General features: G+C 36.5%; 1 protein-coding gene and 1 pseudogene across 2 annotated transcripts in view; both read left to right on the forward strand.

Annotated features, from left to right (window-relative positions):
• METTL4 (methyltransferase 4, N6-adenosine) overlaps window positions 1–17,495 on the forward strand; it is a 681,840-nt gene that overhangs the window by 138,633 nt on the left and 525,712 nt on the right. The window lies entirely within an intron of this gene.
• LOC101089470 lies at window positions 15,268–16,569 on the forward strand (annotated as a pseudogene).

Below are 17,495 nucleotides of genomic sequence, written 5' to 3' on the forward strand. Positions count from 1 at the left end.
TCAGAAAACTCCACCATTTCAGTAGAAGGAACCTCGTTAGCAATATAAGAAATGGAAAAGTATTTTTCAAAATCAAAAGAACCAAGCCAATTGCACTCTATATACAGGTTCTTGCTTATATAGTTGTGAAAGTATTATCATTCTCCTTTTATGTGAGGAAACAGAGGTCCACAGGAGTTCACTAACCTTCTTAAGTTTTGACTGCTAGAGCAGTATATGCAGAGCTTGTATATAAACTCAAGCCTGTTGATTTTTCCCTAGTTCATGCTGTCTTCTAGACTGGGAATTTTAGCCTGACTTTGGCAGGCAAGATTTTTATGGGCAGACAGGAAGAGTATGAAATGATAATTGCTCATTTCTTGAGGTGATTAGAAGGATACAACGTCAGTCACCCAGTTCTTAAAGTGATTAGAGATGTGCACGCGAGTCTACACCCTCCTTAGAGGTTCACAATAGGTACTTAATACTCTTTAGTTGAATGAGTGAATGGCTGAGTAGTGTGAGTCAGATTCTTAGATGAGCCCTTAAAAAACTTTTTTATGGATCAAAAACATGGGGGGGGGGGCATACTATATTAGCCCAGTGTTCTTTTGACAAATGCCTAACTTAAAAATGAATGGAGGTGAAAAAGACAATCTCAGTTGAAACCCACATTAGAGCGCCCAGTGCATGTGGGAATGGGTGCCCTTATGCCATCTGGTTCTGGAGGAGGGAGAAATAAGCATCTTTGCATTATTGCTACTTCATCGCTTATCAGGGCTCACTGGTGCTTACCAGATAGCCTTTTATGAGCCAGTAGAGTTGTTTCTCTTTTTAGAGAGCTTACCTACATCCTTTATTGTAATTTAACTCTGAAGTACCAGGAAAATGAACTGCTTGCCATAATCATTAGTTTAAAAAGTTTAAATATCACCCATTTTGTGCATGTTGTATTTCAAGATTTAAAAAAGTTCATTTAAAAGGTGAAAAAAAGTAGCGACAGCAGTCTTTTCCAAGAAACATCAGGTTTTCCATTGTTAATTGGTTAATATAGTACTTGTAAAGTGCTTGGAAGATGAAAAAGCATGGTGTAATTAAGTGTCACCTTTTTTTATGAGCACAGTAGACTTTAATCACATTATAAGGTCGTAGTCTATCTATTTTGCTACACTGGAGAGGTGTTTTTTCTTTCCTTATATTGTAGATATTTCTCTAGAAGAGAATATGGAAAGAAATTATTTTCCCTGGGTTTCTTTGAGTGTTTCCCACCTTTAAACCAATTGATATTTTTGCATTTTCTGTGAGTTTGAAAATCTAGTCCTAGGTTCATAGTACCTGGGGGTAGACTGGGGAGCTGTAGGGAGTCTGGCCTGATTTCAATCAAGTTTTCTACTGAGACTATGGCTCCTAATTTAATTTTATTTAAGCACTGCCATTCTTTTTACTCTCAGAACTGTAAATTTGCAGTTATAGTTAATCATTCCTCTCTTCAGTCCCAGTGTCTGGGACTGGCTTAACAACTGGCTAGTTATTAAGTCCCAGATTTATTGGATGGGTTCCTCTTTACCAAGACCTGCGCCACAGTTTTGGGTTAGGTCTTCTGGATTCACGTCACTTTTCTGCTTCCCTTTGTTTATATAAACACATTCTTACATTTTGAAAGGGTCCTTGAACATCACAGATGAAAGTTGTTTTTTTTCTTACAAGAAGGACTTCCATTTAAACGATGAACAACAGCCCCATGCACTGTGAATAGCATTTGTTATTATTTTGTGATGTTAATGCCTTAAAATTCTACAAGTGGAAGTCCTGCCCAAAAATTCCCAATGTTTTTTTGGGGGAGATAACTAAGTAGATTTTTTTTCCCATGACTGAGTTATTTATTTTGCAGTTAATCAAGGTTGACATATTCTTTTAAGCTTTCATATTGAAGACTCATAATTTAAAAAAATCATAAAATACTGAGCAATTATTTATTTATATTAATACCCAACAAACTAAGGGGAAGAGCAATGGATTCATATTCGCATGGAATTACTTATTATATAGGGGAGGAAAAATTCTCCTCTACTGTCTTTGCACCTCTGGTTGGGCCTAAGAATTAAACTGACATAAGGTAACAGGAGAAAAGCATACACATTTTATTGAATTTTTACACGTACATAGAAGCCTTCACAAGAGTATGAAGGCTAGAAGAAGTGACCAGAGAAGGAAGCTTTTATACCTTTTAGAGAAAGAAACAATATATTTGCAAAGAATTGACAAGACAAAGACATTTGGGCCGTGGGTAGTAAATTATGAAGAAGTAACTAAGAAGATAAGGGTTAGTTTAACAAGGGTTATTTATACAGCCTCTTGGCCCTAATTCCCTGTCTCTAGTTGTAAGGAAGTCATCTATCTTGGTACAGGGAGGGTAACATGTAGCCGCAATACCATGTTTATTTTAGCCTTTGGTCTGTATTTACCTAAATAATTTCAAAGCTTCCCACTAATCATTTTACCATAGCTTCACCTTTGGGGAGTTCTTTGTTTTAATTAACCTTGTCTTTGATTAGAATTATCATTCAGTTGTTTTTTAAGAAGGATTGTATTCATATACTTTCATTTAGGTAATGTGTTGTTTGTTCTTCCTTTTTTTTTCTGGGTTCCTTAAACATACTTTTAAATTTCTTGTTGTCTTATCATCTCTCTTATATCTGTCTTTTGAATGAAAAAAAAACCCAGATGTTTCACAAATTTGTCCTTTCTCAAGGTCCATGCAACCTTAGTTTTTAATATTATAGACTATGTACTGTAGCCTCTTGGCCATATAATACTATCATTTAATTCATAAACAATAGTCATGTTTTGGGTAAAGCTGTTGCAGCAAAATCTTGACATATTCTCTTTTATAATTTTCACATCTTAAAAGTTTTCATTTTGCTTTATCATAATTATAGACCATAGATTCTTAAATGTTGGAAATTTCTTAGAGATCCTCTAGTCAATCTTGAACCCCATGAATTTTATTTCTTCTTACAATGTCATGGAAAGATTACCCAACCCTTACTTGAACTCTTCCATTGACATGGAACTTGCTATTTTGGCTGAAGTTCTTTTCATTGTTGAAAATTCTGACATTGAATAGAAAGCTCTGTCATTTTCATTCCTGCTCATTAGTTGATATAATCAAAGTAATGCCGTATTTCCTCTTTCTTAAGAATCTTCTAAGAAGTTCAGGAGTTTTGTGTATCCTGATTCTTCTCCATTCACATTTTCCTCTTTTGTAATCTCTATTTTGAAGAAATGTTTTGAGGGAAATTTTAACTTGTAACCTCCTATTCTTTTTAATTAGCCCAATACCTTTTAAAATTATTTTACTTCCTCTTTGAGAATGCTGTGCTAATATAGTTTATGAGTATGAATTTTTGTGTGAGTAAAATTATAAAGTAGAAAGTCATTTGTATTAAGAACATACATAATATCTGTATAGTACAAATTCATATCTACAAGGAGGATGACGTCAATACTTATCAAATAAAAATATTACACACATAATGAGGACTGACACTGTGTGTCCAAAACAAAAAAAAACCCTGTGATGCCAAATAAAAACCGTCCATTTAGGCAGGAGGCCCAGACTACCCAGACAAATGAAGAATGTAGATTCCTTCTACACTGAGTGAGGGGAAAACAGGACAGGTTGTTCACTCCATCCAATGTAGGAGGTGAAATCCTCTAAAAAGCCATTCCAGGATGGAACTGTTTCAAAGACGGTTTTCATCTCCAATTTCTGTGGACATCTCTAACCTATAAAATTGTTACGTAAGTTAAGAACAAGAAAAAGCACCAATGCCCTTTCTCTCCCTATTTCTTTCTTTCTGTTTTTCAGAATAAATAGGAGTTGGAGGAGAAAGACTGCTGCTGTTGGTTTCTAAGCAGGACTGGGGAAAAACTGGCAAAGTAAATGATAAAGAACCTTAGCCAAATTTTTGAAATGTAAATCCAAATACTCTTGGTGGTCAGTATTCCTCTTAATGACCAAGTGATAGTTATCTAAAATGGGACCCAAACTATAACTTCATGAGCACACAATATTCTAAAATTCTTGATCTGGACCACTTCTTTCAATAATGAAACTCAAAATTTCACTGTCCTCTCTGGTTTATACTTTTGGCTCATACTGATTTTATCCTTAAACAGATGAACAGGTAATTTTCTTAAGACCATGTAGTTAAATGGATCTCCTTATGCTGTATTTGTGCAATTAAAAAAAATCCCCAAATTTACACGCAGGATTTTATGTTTATTCTTATCTTTTTTTTCCTTTGATATTGTTGTTTCAAACCCTCAAGATAATTTTGAATATTGGGCCCATCAATCATCATGCCAACACTTTATTTGGCATGATGTGAAAATCTGATGAAGATATCTTAAGGTGCATTCATTTAGATAAAAAATTACAAAATGTTGAATGAGATAGGAGCAGGGTCAGAGTCCTGTAGCATGACACAAAAGTCCTTCTTGTAGGTGGATATTAGTCAACCCTCTGGGTACTTCATGCATATCAGCTAGCTAGGAATTCTACTCTACTCTCATGCAGCCAAAATTTCAGAGTTATAGCTACATGAATCAATAAGTTCACCCTTAATGATGATGTCTAAAATGAAGATATATGACATAGACAGCATTCTCTAGCATAATATTCCATTCTTAAATGTCAGATTTTTTTCTGATTTCTTTTCTATTGTTTTATTTATGTTAAAGTTATTTTGTCATTCCCTCCCCCCCAACTACTTCCTCATCCATTCTCATTACTCTCTGCTCTGTTATCACTTTGAGGCATTTGGAATGGAACACATAACTGCAGATGTGCTGATACACAGATATATACCCATCCATATGTATGAGAATTAAGATCTGTGCCCTTTTAGCATTAAGCTTAAATGGTTCTTAACATTTGAATGTTAGATTTCTAAAGAAACCAAAGCCTTATTTTTTATCTTTAAAATATTGATCTATAGAAATAGAGAAATTTTTTGATTTAATTTTCTCCCATCTAGATGTAACTTGTGGGATTCTACCCTATGGGTGAAATAATAAGAAAAGATCAGAGGCAAAGAGATGGCAGGATGTTAGGTATTCTAAATGGTTTTAATAAAATCTTATGATCTGTCATATCAAGTGCTGTGAGCTAGTTTCCTACAGGAGGAAAAAAGATGAGTGAAAGACAAACACAGAGTGGTATTGCTTAATAACGGAGGATGAGTTTGGCAGATGGTAGACTCCATTCTTTGCTTGAAAGCTGGGGGAGGATAAAGTGGACTTTCCTTTGCAGAAAATAGAAAATAGCTCTTTCCACCTTGCTAGATGCCTGCAGGTCTGTGTATGTTCTCAAAGTTTGTCAAATATTTGAGCTCTATGGTTCTGAAATAGAGCGTCTCTGGGATGTATTGGCAGAGATTCCTTCTTCATACTTTGAATAACAGTTCAGAAAAAAACCGTTTTGAACCACTACATCAGAATGCTTGAAGATCACTTGCAATGAGGTGTCAGTATCAGAGCAATTAAGGGAATGTATAAGGATGTCATACCAGTTAAGCTACATAGTTAGAGTTAAAAAAATTTTTTTTAAGTTTATTTATTTATTTTGAGAGAGAGAGAGAGAGAGAGAGAGAGAGAGCGAGAGAGAGAGTGCACAAGTTGTGGAGGGGCAGAGAGAAGGAGAGACAGAATCCCAAGCAGGCTCCGTGCAATCAGCGCAGAGCCCAATGCGGGGCTTGAACGTACATACTGTGAGATCATGACCTGAGCTGAGATCAAGAGTCAGATGCTCAACCGACTGTGCCACCCAGGTGCCCCTAGAGTTATTTTAGATGGCAGGAGGCCAGTTATATAATTATCATATTTCTGAGTTGGAATGCAATGAAAGTGAACATTTATTGAGTGCCAGGTACTGAACACTGCATTTATTAGCACATTTAATCCTTACAATCAACATAGGAGATGGGTGTAATTTTTATATCCCACTTTTTTGATGGAGAAGCAGGAAAAGTAATTGTCTAAAAACTGAGATGTAGTGAAACCCTGAATTTGAACCCAAGAAATCTAGTTCTAGAGCTTACAGTACTTAACCAAGATGCTGTCCTGCCAGTCAGGACTGTAGAGAGATAAACCAACTTCAAATTTGAAGTGTAAACTATTTGTTGGAAGTCAACTAATCAGTGGAATAATCAAGGATACTCTGTTGGTAGAAATTCTAGATTGATAACATAAAAACTCTGGATCTGTCAAATTTAAGTACTGTCTCCAATAGGTTTGGAGTTTGCTGTATAATAATTTGTCTGGTCTTTGTCCCAGGTTCCTGGCATGGAGTTCTAAAACCCTTGGAACTTCCCAAATGATAGAAGTATTTTTGTTATTCATGAGCCCCTTAGATCACATCTGAGTTTATGCTAATGAGAGGACTCAAGCTTAGGCCCCTAGATAGCTTCAGGAAGGGCTCTGTCCCAGGGTTGGGACTTAGAGCCAGACTGACCTCCACAAAGGGACAGAGGGCTGGAGATTGAGTTAAATCATATGGCCAGTGATTTAATTAATCATGCTTATGTACTGAAACCCTAATAAAAACTTTGGACATCAAAGTTTAGTAATGCTTCCTTGCTGGTGTACACATTGATGTGCTATGAGGGTGAGGTGTCCTGATTCCATGAAGAGTTGTATCTTTTATAACAAAACTGTAATCATAAGTGTAATGCTTTCCTGAGTTATGTGAGTCATTCTAATGAATTATCAAACATTAAGGGGCTTATGGGAATGTCATAGGTTTATAGACAGTTGCTCTGAAGTGAGGGCATTTTTGTTGTAGCCTGGGTCCTTTAACTTCTGGGCTCTGTGTTAACTCTATGTATTTCATACCAGAATTTAATTGAAGTACCAGTTGTGGTTGAAATAGAATAGGGGTGATTAAGATAAACATTAATCATTACTTCCTCACATTTGGTTGACTTTATTAAATATTGCAGTCAAGGATGTAGACAAGTGTAAAAGATGACTGGTTTTGAGCTCCTCCTGAAGGATGTACATGTTTGTATAAGTTCTTGGCTTGAGTGTGTATACAAATTGGAATATTTTGAACTATGTATGTGATCGTATGCTTTGATTATAGAGAAAAAAAAACTTACCAAAAGAATAGAAGCTGGAATAGTTCACTGATGTTGCATCTTCCTTTTCATTATAAATTTATAAACATAGGCAGGAAGGAGTTTATTGGTATCACTGAATTCAATCTGCTTAGTGCACTGATGACGAGATTGAAGTGAATCAATTCAGATTTGACAACTTGTCTAAGGTCACACATTCAGCCAGGGTCAAGCTGGGACTGGATTCTAAGCAGCTCTAAGACTGGAGTGGAATCTAGCCTTGATGTTTTCTAGTCTACAGAGGTATCCATTAAAGAAGAGGTTTTGCATATGTCTTAAACACTTACATATTTGTACTCATTATGTAAATTGGTAAGTAATAAATAAATGCGTTTTTACTGCAATTTTCAACAACACCGAAATAACTATGAATAAATAGAATAAACATCAAAATTCCTTTTTCCCACACCTATCACAGTTCTCTCTTGCAGGAAGCCATTTTCACTGTTCTAAACATTTCCCCATGCATTTACATACACATAGTGATATATCGACTTGGTTAAAAGTGCTTTTCCATAAAAGAGCTCATGAGTACATATATCTCTTCAGCTTTATTTTCATACTTAATCTTAAGTATTAGGCATATATCTATGTCATCATTATAACTCTAACTCATTTTTCTAACTTTTTCATGGAATGTATATATTCAATTGTGTATAAAAAATAAAAAAGAAGACAATATTCTCATCATCTGACTGAGAGAAACTAAGAGAGTTTCACTTTTACTTTATGGATTTCCATGACTTTCCTTTTATTATTGTTTGCTTCTTGTGTTATACTTGTTCCCTGAAATTAAACTGTTTTTTTCTAAATGTCTTTCATCTCTTTCTCTTTCCTAAAAGAAATGTATTTGTAATAGATGCCTATTGCAGCATTTCTAACTTTAGTTTATTTAAATACTTCATCATGTGATTAACTGTAAATCTAAGTCTAGTTCTTTATATACTCTGATGAGAAGGGGATTTGTGATCATTAGGACCAGAAATTATTCATGGGTTGCAAAGAAAAGAAACAGAGAAGAACATGGTGTATGCTTCAGTTATGTGTAATCACTTAAAGTGTTTTTCTATGTACTTGAGCTGGCATAGCATTAGACCTTCAATGCATTATTTACTGAATGTTCTTAGTACAGATTTACAATACTGGGTGGTTGTTCTCCCTACAAAAGATTAGAAATTAAGGATGGGCTCAGTGACTGAAATATTCACACTTAAATTTTAATCCTACCTAAATTTTTTTGATCGAAATCACCCCTAATTCTCATTTCTCATGCTTATTCAGTCTGATGAAGACTGCTTAGAGCTCAATTACATTAAAAATGGAAACTTGTTGGGGTGCCTGGGTGGCTCAGTCGGTTAAGCGGCCGACTTCGGCTCAGGTCGTGATCTCGCGGTCCGTGGGTTCGAGCCCTGCGTCGGGCTCTGTGCTGACAGCTCAGAGCCTGCAGCCTGTTTCAGATTCTGTGTCTCCCTCTCTCTGACCCTCCCCTGTTCATGCTCTGTCTCTCCCTGTCTCAAAAATAAATAAAACGTTAAAAAAAAATTTAAAAATGGAAACTTGTTTCTTATCGATTGTGGTAGGTACCTTATTGCATAAATTATGGTTTCTGAAGTTCATGTAGTAGATTGTATTAATTCTTTTGTTTACAGTTGAAAGACAAGCAAGTTTCAGATGGTTCTCCAATAGGCCCAAAATAGAAGCAGCATTTGAGTGTATCAGGATAAGAAATATGAATAAGCAAAGCATAATAGTAAACATATACACATATATATGCTTTTTAATTGGGATAATTTTAATATAAATGTTTCTGTTATATAGGCCCTTGCTATTAGTCAGTTGGCCAGTGACTAAATAAATGATATTCATGTTGCCGATGAAAAGTTTTTGATGTATATAAATCATCACTGTGTTTCTTCCATTCTTCATCATAGTCTATTTGAATATAAAACATAATGCTAAGTTCACCACAGCCCAAGTTTTAAATGGCCTGTCATGCCTGACAAGAACATAAAACAAAGGATAACAGCAAAATAAGGTAATATAAATTTCTCCCTCTAAAAATCTCAAGTTAATATTTATGGAATCAATTATCTATGGCAACAAGTAATGAAAAAGGATCTATTTTATTTGGGGTATCACTAAATTTGGGATGCAGATGAGGAACATATGAAAAAAAGGTTTTTTTTGAGGAATGCTAACATTGAAGAGTCTTGTAGTTTTTTTGTTCATTGATTACCTTATACATGCCTAATACAGTGTGACATATATAGTCATGGAGTGTGACATATAGTTAATCTACATCCAAATCAGAAATTGATTTTGATGTATTAAAACATATTGAATGATTTTTTTTAAAGGAGGCAGCCTATTATTGTTAAGAACTTGGACTTTGTAGTCTTACGTATCTGAGTTTGAAATCCAGCTCTATCCGTACTAGCTCTGGGACTTTAGGCTATTTAGTTAAGCTCTCCCAGCTTTAGTTTTCTCATTTATAAAATTGGATAGTGATACCTACCCACAGAATTGTTGTGAGAATTAAGTTGGCATGGAAGAAGTGCTTACCACCAGAATATTATCTCTATACACTCATACATGGTAGACATTAAGTGGGGCATTTATTACTTAGGAAATATCATGGCTCTGTGCATTTATCTTCACGTCTGATTTCAAGCTTGGAAAGTCATTTTTCTATGCGTGCATTCAACGAACATTCTTTGAATATGTACTTTGAACCAGGAACTGTTTCAATTAGGATACTGAACAAAGCATTCAAAAATTGGGAAATCTTCACTAGGAAAGTAGCATTTGAGCAAAGATCTAAAAGAGAAGATGGGGAAAAAAATAAAAGATGATGGCGAGAGCCATAAGGATATTTGGGGAATAATTCCTGCAAGGCTCTGTGATGGGAGTAAAGTTAATGTGTTCAGGGAATAGCAGGTAGGCCACTGTGGCTGGAATAAGGTCAGAGAGATAGATGGGGCCAGGTTGTACACAACCTTGCAGGCCATTGTAAGGACACTGGCTTTTATTTGAAATGAGATAGGAAGCTGGGAAAGGAATTTTGAGCGGGGGAGTGACATGATTGGACTTAAATTTTAAAAACTGTTGTGTTGAGTATATAGTACAGGGCAGGAAGAAGGAAGAACAATTAGGAAGCTTTTGTAATAACTAGGAAAGAGAGGATGGTGGTTTAAACCAAAATAATAGAGGCTGAGAGGAGAAGAAAAGATTGGTTGGATTCTGGGTAGAGTTCACAGATAAAGTACACTGGATTTGCTGATGCGTCAGATGTAAGGGGTATGAGATAAAGACAAGAGCCAAAAACAACTCAGGAATTTAACCTACCTAACTAGGATGGAGTTGATGTTTAGTGAAATGGGGAAGCCTATTGGGACAGTAAGTTTGGAGAGAAAAGTCAGAAACTCATTATCAAACATGTCAAACTTGAAATATATATTGGATATCCAAATGGAGACAGCACAGAGCCCGACATGGGGCTCGAACTCAGAAACCGCAAGATCATGACCCGAGCCAACAGTTTGAGGAAGAGGTCCAGGCTGGAATGTACATTTGGAATCATTAAGGCAAGATGCAGAGGTCGCTGTCCCTGCTGAACACTGAGAACCAGGGTGGGTGTCCCTACATGGAGCACCCTGGCCACAATCTGACCCCAGGTCCCAGCATCCTCCTCCAGGTAACCACCGAGAGAACATCCAAGAGACGGCAGTGAGCCAAGAGTTCCCGTGCTGGGTCCACAGTGCCAAGCCCATCTACTTCCTGTTCCACAGCCACTCCCCAGGCAGTGAGGGCACCATGGAAGTACATGCCCTGCTCACCTGGACACTCAACCTGCAGATGGACAATTAGGCCCTCTTCAGCTGTGAGATCAAGAACCCAGTGCTGTCAATGACCATATAGGTAGAGATTACACTGGGTGACTTGAATGTCTTCCCCAGCTCAGATACCACTCCCCACAAGAAGACAGGTGTCTGGTTGGCCCAGAACCTATCCCAGTGGATAGCAACTACATTCTTCCCATTGATGGAGCCAGAACCCTTGCAATTACCCTTTTTCTGCTTGCTTCTCATACTCACATCCAATCCAGCATCAAGCCCTGGCAGCTCAACCTCAGGACTTATTCCACACCTGCCACTTCTTGTGGTTTCCTCTCCAACCACCCAATTGCAGGCATTCTTGTTTCCTGCCTAGATTCTTACAGTCACCTCCAGACTGGTCTTTCTGTTCCCACTCTTGTCCTTTTCTGTTCTTTGTCCTGATCAATATATTAAAAAAAATTTTTTTTTACATTTTTATTTATTTTTGATAGAGGGAGAGACAGAGCACAAGTGGGGGAGGAGCAGAGAGAGAGGGAGACACAGAATCTGAAGCAGGCTCCAGGCTCCGAGCTGTCAGCACAGAGCCCGACATGGGGCTCAAACTCAGAAACCGCAAGATCAAGTCCACAAAGATTTGGACGTGAATGTTCATAGCAGCTTTATTCATCACAACAATAAAAACCATAAGTAATATAAGTGTCCATAATTAGGAAAATAGGTGAAAAAATTTGTGGTATATTTATACAAATGAACTAACTACTCATCAATACAAATGAATTCCTGCTATACATAACGTGGATAGAGCTCAAAAACATGGCAAGTGAAACAGCAAAGGGTACATACTGCATGATTCAATTTATATAATAAACTTATAGAAAATATAAACAAACAATAAAAAAGATCAGACATCAAATAAAGTGCATTGGTAGGGGTCATTGTTTAGTAATGAGCAATTGGTCAACCCTCAAGTGCAGTCCAGGTGAACAAGGTACACCTAGCGTGGTACACCTCATCTGGTCCTGAACTATTCATGCAGCCATCCTGATCAAGGGAATCTTGGTCTGCAAGGACATGGGAACTTAAAGACCTGTGCTGGCATCCTAGCTTCCCTGCATTTTCAGCTGTGTGGCCTTGGGAAAGCAGATTGCTTTCCATGACCTCCAATGTACTTGTCTGTAAAATACTAGTGTTGTCATGAAGTTAAATAAGAAAATTTCTGTCAAAGTAAGTGCTCAATTATTATCATTTTTACCAAATATTATCATTTAGGGGTATTTAAAATATAAAGGAGGGGTGCCTGGGTGGCTCAGTTGGTTAATTGTCCAACTCTTGATTTCAGCTCATGATCTCATGGTTCATGGGATCGAGCCCTGTGTCAGGCTCTGTGCTGACAGTGTGGATCCTGCTTGGGATTCTCTCTCTCTCTCTCTCTCTCTCTCTCTCTCTCTCTCTCTCCCTCTCTCAAAATAAATAAATAAACATTAAGCTTTAAAGGAAAGTTCATTACTTATTGCTACATTTTATTGTTTTGAACTATCCAACATCTGGCTAATTTGATTACTGAGCAAAATGTTTCACTTTTCTCTTTATACATAAAACCAATGTATCATGGTTTTATCCAGCTCATGGATACAGTAGCTAGCCAGACAATGAGAAGACACTTAACTAAATGCAATAAATTATGCTGTATGGCTAATGGAGGAGCAACAACAATAGAAGACATAATCCTTTCTTTGAAGTGCTCATGGTTAGAGTGAAACAATGTTCTGAAAATACTTATTAAAGTGTAAAACGATAGGACCAGACTAGTTCTATATCTCTCAAAATACATAGGATTATAATTCGATATCATTTCAAAAAGGATTTGATAGCCAGGCAAATTGAAATTTTCATTTGTCATTATCCATGTATACATAGTATAATTACTGATATGGTTGGTTTTGTATCTGCTATCTTGCTATTTTTTTTGTTGTTGTTGTTCTTTGTTACTGCCTTCTTTTAATCAACTATTTAAAAATGTTAATTGCTTTATTGATTTTTTTACATTTATTTATTTATTTTTGAGAGAGAGAGAGAGAGAGAGAGAGCATGCGCACAAGTGGGGGAGGGGCAGAGAGAGAGAGAAAGACACAGAATCTGAAGAGGCTCCAGGCTTTGAGCTGTTAGCACAGAGCCGGATGCGGGGTTCAAACACACAAACTGTGAGATCATGACCTGACCAGAAGTCGGAAGCTCAACTGACGGAACCACCCAGGCGCCCCTTGCTTTATTGATTTTTTATATATGTCTTAGTTTTTTTTTTTTTTTTTTTTTGGTTACTCCAAGAATTATAAAATGAATCTTTTTTTAAAATTTATTTAAAAATTTTTAAGTTTATTTTTGAGACACAGAGAGATCACAAGTGGGGGAAGAATGGGGGAGAGAGAGAGAGAGAGAGAGAGAGAGAGAGAGAGAGAGAGAGAGAATCCCAAGATTCCCAAGCAGGCTCTGCACCACCAGCCCAGAGCCTGACCTGAATTGTGAAATCATGACCTGAGCCAAAGTTGGATACTTAACTGACTGAGCCACCCAGGTGCCCCTAAAAATGAATCTTTAATCTACCTTAAATTAATACTAAATCATTTTACAAACAATGGAAGAAATGTACAAAGGTATATTCCATTTAGCTCACTCTCATTTTTTGTGTTATTACTATCAAACAGTTTTCTTCTATGTATGTTATAAATCACATAATACATTGTTGACATTTTTTGCTTTGAACAATCAGTTTTCTATAAAGATGTTAAATATAGTCTTTGGTAATTATGTATACTTCTGCAGGTCTGATTTTTCATATGGGGTCATTTTTTTCAGCTCAAATGACTTCCCTTAGTAATTTTTGAGGCATAGGTCTTTGGCAATGAATTCTCTCAGTTTTGGTTTGTCTTAAAAATACCTTCATTTCATCTTAATTTCTGTAGGGTTCTGGATTGATTCTCCCCCCCACCCCCACCTTCAGCATTCAAAAAATGTCATCTGGATTCCACTATTTATGAGTTCTTGCTATTCTCAAATTTCTGCTGATTCTATCAATATATGTATGTGTATATATGTATGTATATATCTTTTTAAATTATTTACATTTTATTGTCAGCAGTTTAATTATGATTTCCCTGGTATAGTATTCTTTATGTTTATTCTGACTGACACTTGCTAAGTATCATGAATCTTTGAATTGATGATTTTTATGAATTTTGAAAATTTTATAGTCATTATTTTTTCATATTTCTTCTTTTACCATCTATTTTATTTTTCTTGGATTAATTTCCATGTATGTTATTGTCTCACAAGTCTCTGGTGCTTTGTTATCATTTGGTTAATTTTTTTTAATGTTTGTTTATTTTTGAGAAAGAGAGAGACAGAGGGTGAGCAGGGGCAGGGGAGGGGCAGAGAAAGAGGGAGAACAGAACTTGAAGTGGGCTCCAGGCTCTGTGCTATCAGCACAGAGCCTGATGTGGGGCTGGAACTGATAAACTGTGAGATCATGACCTGAGCTGAATTTGGATGCTTAACCAACTGAGCCACCCAAGCTGTTATTATTTGGTTTTAATATTTTATCTCCCATTCTTCAGATTGAGTAATTCTTTTCATGTATCTACAAGTTCACTGATCCTTTATTTTACTATGCTCAGTATATATATATATATTTTTAATGTTTATTTATTTTTGAGACAGAGAGAGACAGAGCATGAATGGGGGGGAGGGTCAGAGAGAGAGGGAGACACAGAATCTGAAGCAGGCTCCAGGCTCCGAGCTGTCAGCACAGAGCCCTACACAGGGCTCAAACTCATAGACTGTGAGATCATGACCTGAGCTGAAGTGGGACGCTTAACCGACTGAGCCACCCAGGCGCCCCTATGCTCAGTATATTTTAAAGCCCATCCAATATATTCTTTATTTCAACTTAAAAAATTTTAATTTCTAGGATATTCAAATTTTTTTTGCAGACTATTTCTTTGCTGAAGTTCCTATCTGATCACCTATTTTGTCCAGCCTTTTCTCTAAATATTTACAATAATTATTTAAAAATCCAAGTCTTTTAATAGCAATGTATTAATCAATTGTGGAGCTGCTTCTATTGATTATAGGTCACATTTTCAAGCGTTAGCCCATGTCTCATAATTAAAAAAATTTTTTTAACATTTATTTATTATTGAGAGACAGAGAGAGACAGAACATGAGCATGGGAGGGGGAGACACAGAATCTGAAGCAGGCTCCAGGCTCTGAGCTGTCAGCACAGAGCCTGACACAGGGCTTGAACTCACAAACCATGAGATCATGACCTGACCTGAAGTTGGATTCCTAACCAACTGAGCCACCCAGGCATCTCCCTCTTAATTTTTATTGTATGCTAGATGTTACATGAAAAAACAAGACACAGTAAAGCTTGAACTAGATTTTTTTTCCCTTTGGAGGGCATGCTGTTTCCTTTGTAAGGAAGCTAGGGTGAAAGTTTGATATTTTTTATTTTAATAGAGTTGAGTTACATCAGTGCTAGGTTGAAGCTTTAACTAATTTCAGATCTTCTCTGTTTTAAAATAGGTTTTGGATGAGTTCAGTTCTACTCCTCAGGCGAGACTTTATGACTCAAGAACTAGAAGTCAGTGAAAACTTTCTCTTCTTTTGAGCTCTGCCCTCAGCTGGTACTTAGTAAGATTGGAGAAGAATTGTTGGATCAGGAAGATTAGCATTACATTTGAGACTCTTCTAGATTTTATGCCATCTTTCCAGTTTTTACAGTCATACAATTTTATTTGTCCATTTCTTTGTCCAAACAAAGAAATGCTTATAGGAGAGGAGCTCCTCTACTTGTTTATAACCCCAGATAAGACATATTCCCAGCTATGAAAGCAGTCTCAGTCTTTACTCACCTGGAAAGGGCTCACACTTTTCTCTGGAAATTTTAATTTCATTGTGTGAATTATTATTTGATGGCTTTAAATTAAAGCATACTTGGGGGAGTCTGTGGAAGATGCTGCCCAGAGGGTGGAAGTGTGGAGGCTTCCGGTCAGTGTGGACTGTGTGCAGTCTCTAAGTTTCTGAGTTTCCTGCGTTCCAGGTAAAATATGGCAAAAAGCTTGTGGAGTAAGTGGAAAAGGAAGATGGGTGCTGAAAAGAGAAAAAAGAATGCCCCAAAGGAGCATAGCAGACTTAAAAGTATTCTTAAAGTATATAGTGATGTTTTATGAAAGATGTTCAAGAGATAGCAACTGTGGTGGTACTGAAACATTGTCAAGAGAAAACTCAGTGCATAGTGCAAGATGAAAAAGATGCCATGAATTTGGAGACTTGTATTAAGAGAAACAAAGAGTCTTCTACCCCGTATGGATGAACCAGAGACAAAGGAAAAGGCTAAAGGCAAAGCGAGAAAAGGTAAGGGGAAAAGCAAAGCAAAAGCAGCAAAGGCAATGAAGGGTTTGGTCTGGTAGACTCTTAAAAACTTGAAAAATCCTACGTGGGACAAGTCTTTGATTAGAATGTATATACATCGAGTTCAACTTCCACCAAATGAAAACTTTGTTTCCAGACTTAACTTGGCCTTTTTCTTCAATTCAGACCCAAGTTAACTCCTCAAATTTGTTTTGGGAACTTGCATAAAATATTTTCTTTGATGAGTAAAAAAAAAAAAAAAAAAAAAAAAAAAAAAAAAAAAAAAAAAAGAAAAGAAAAGAAAAGGAGAGCATACTTTTTAGTTTAGCTGGTGTATTCTTGTTATGGCAAGAGCAATATTCTTTTATGATTTTCTGTGCTCTAACTAGAAGTGGGACTTGTATAATTTAGTTTGATACCTTTAATAATAAAAGAAGTTGATAGAAGTCCTTCTTTAAAGGTCCTTGGACAGCACTTACATTCAGGGTGATAATGTAATCAGTGTAGTAGAGTACTGGTTAAGGCAGAGTGGCTAGTATAGCCTCTGGTCAGAGGATTGTCATATTTTAAAATAGCACTGTTAACGATGAAAACCATGAGTATAAAGATAGGTTGACTATGAAATTCTTATGAAATAGCGACTCGAGATAAACATTTTAAACTTGCATTTCAAGTGAGAGTTTAACCAATATGCCTGTCTTTCTAAGTGGCATTACCAATATCAAGTTCAAAGTAACAGACATTTTTTGAGAGAAGTCATGCCTGAACTTTTTTTTTTTAATATATAATTTATTATCAAGTTGGCTAACATACAGTGTATACAGTGTGCTCTTGGTTGGTTTTGGGGGTAGATTCCTGTGATTCATCACTTACATACAACACGCAGTGCTCATCCCAGCAAGCGCCCTCCTAGATGCCCATTCCCCATCCCCCTCCCCCCCCACCAATCAACCTTCAGTTTGTTCTCTGTATTTAAGAGTCTCTTATGGTTTGCCTCCCTCCCTCTCTGTATGTAACTATTTTTTCCTTTGTTTCTTATATTTACTATCTTTTGACTAGTTATCTCTAAGCCAGTTAGAGAGACTCTCA

The sequence above is a fragment of the Felis catus genome, chromosome D3 (genome assembly GCF_018350175.1).
Source record: "Felis catus isolate Fca126 chromosome D3, F.catus_Fca126_mat1.0, whole genome shotgun sequence".
NCBI lineage: Eukaryota > Metazoa > Chordata > Mammalia > Carnivora > Felidae > Felis > Felis catus.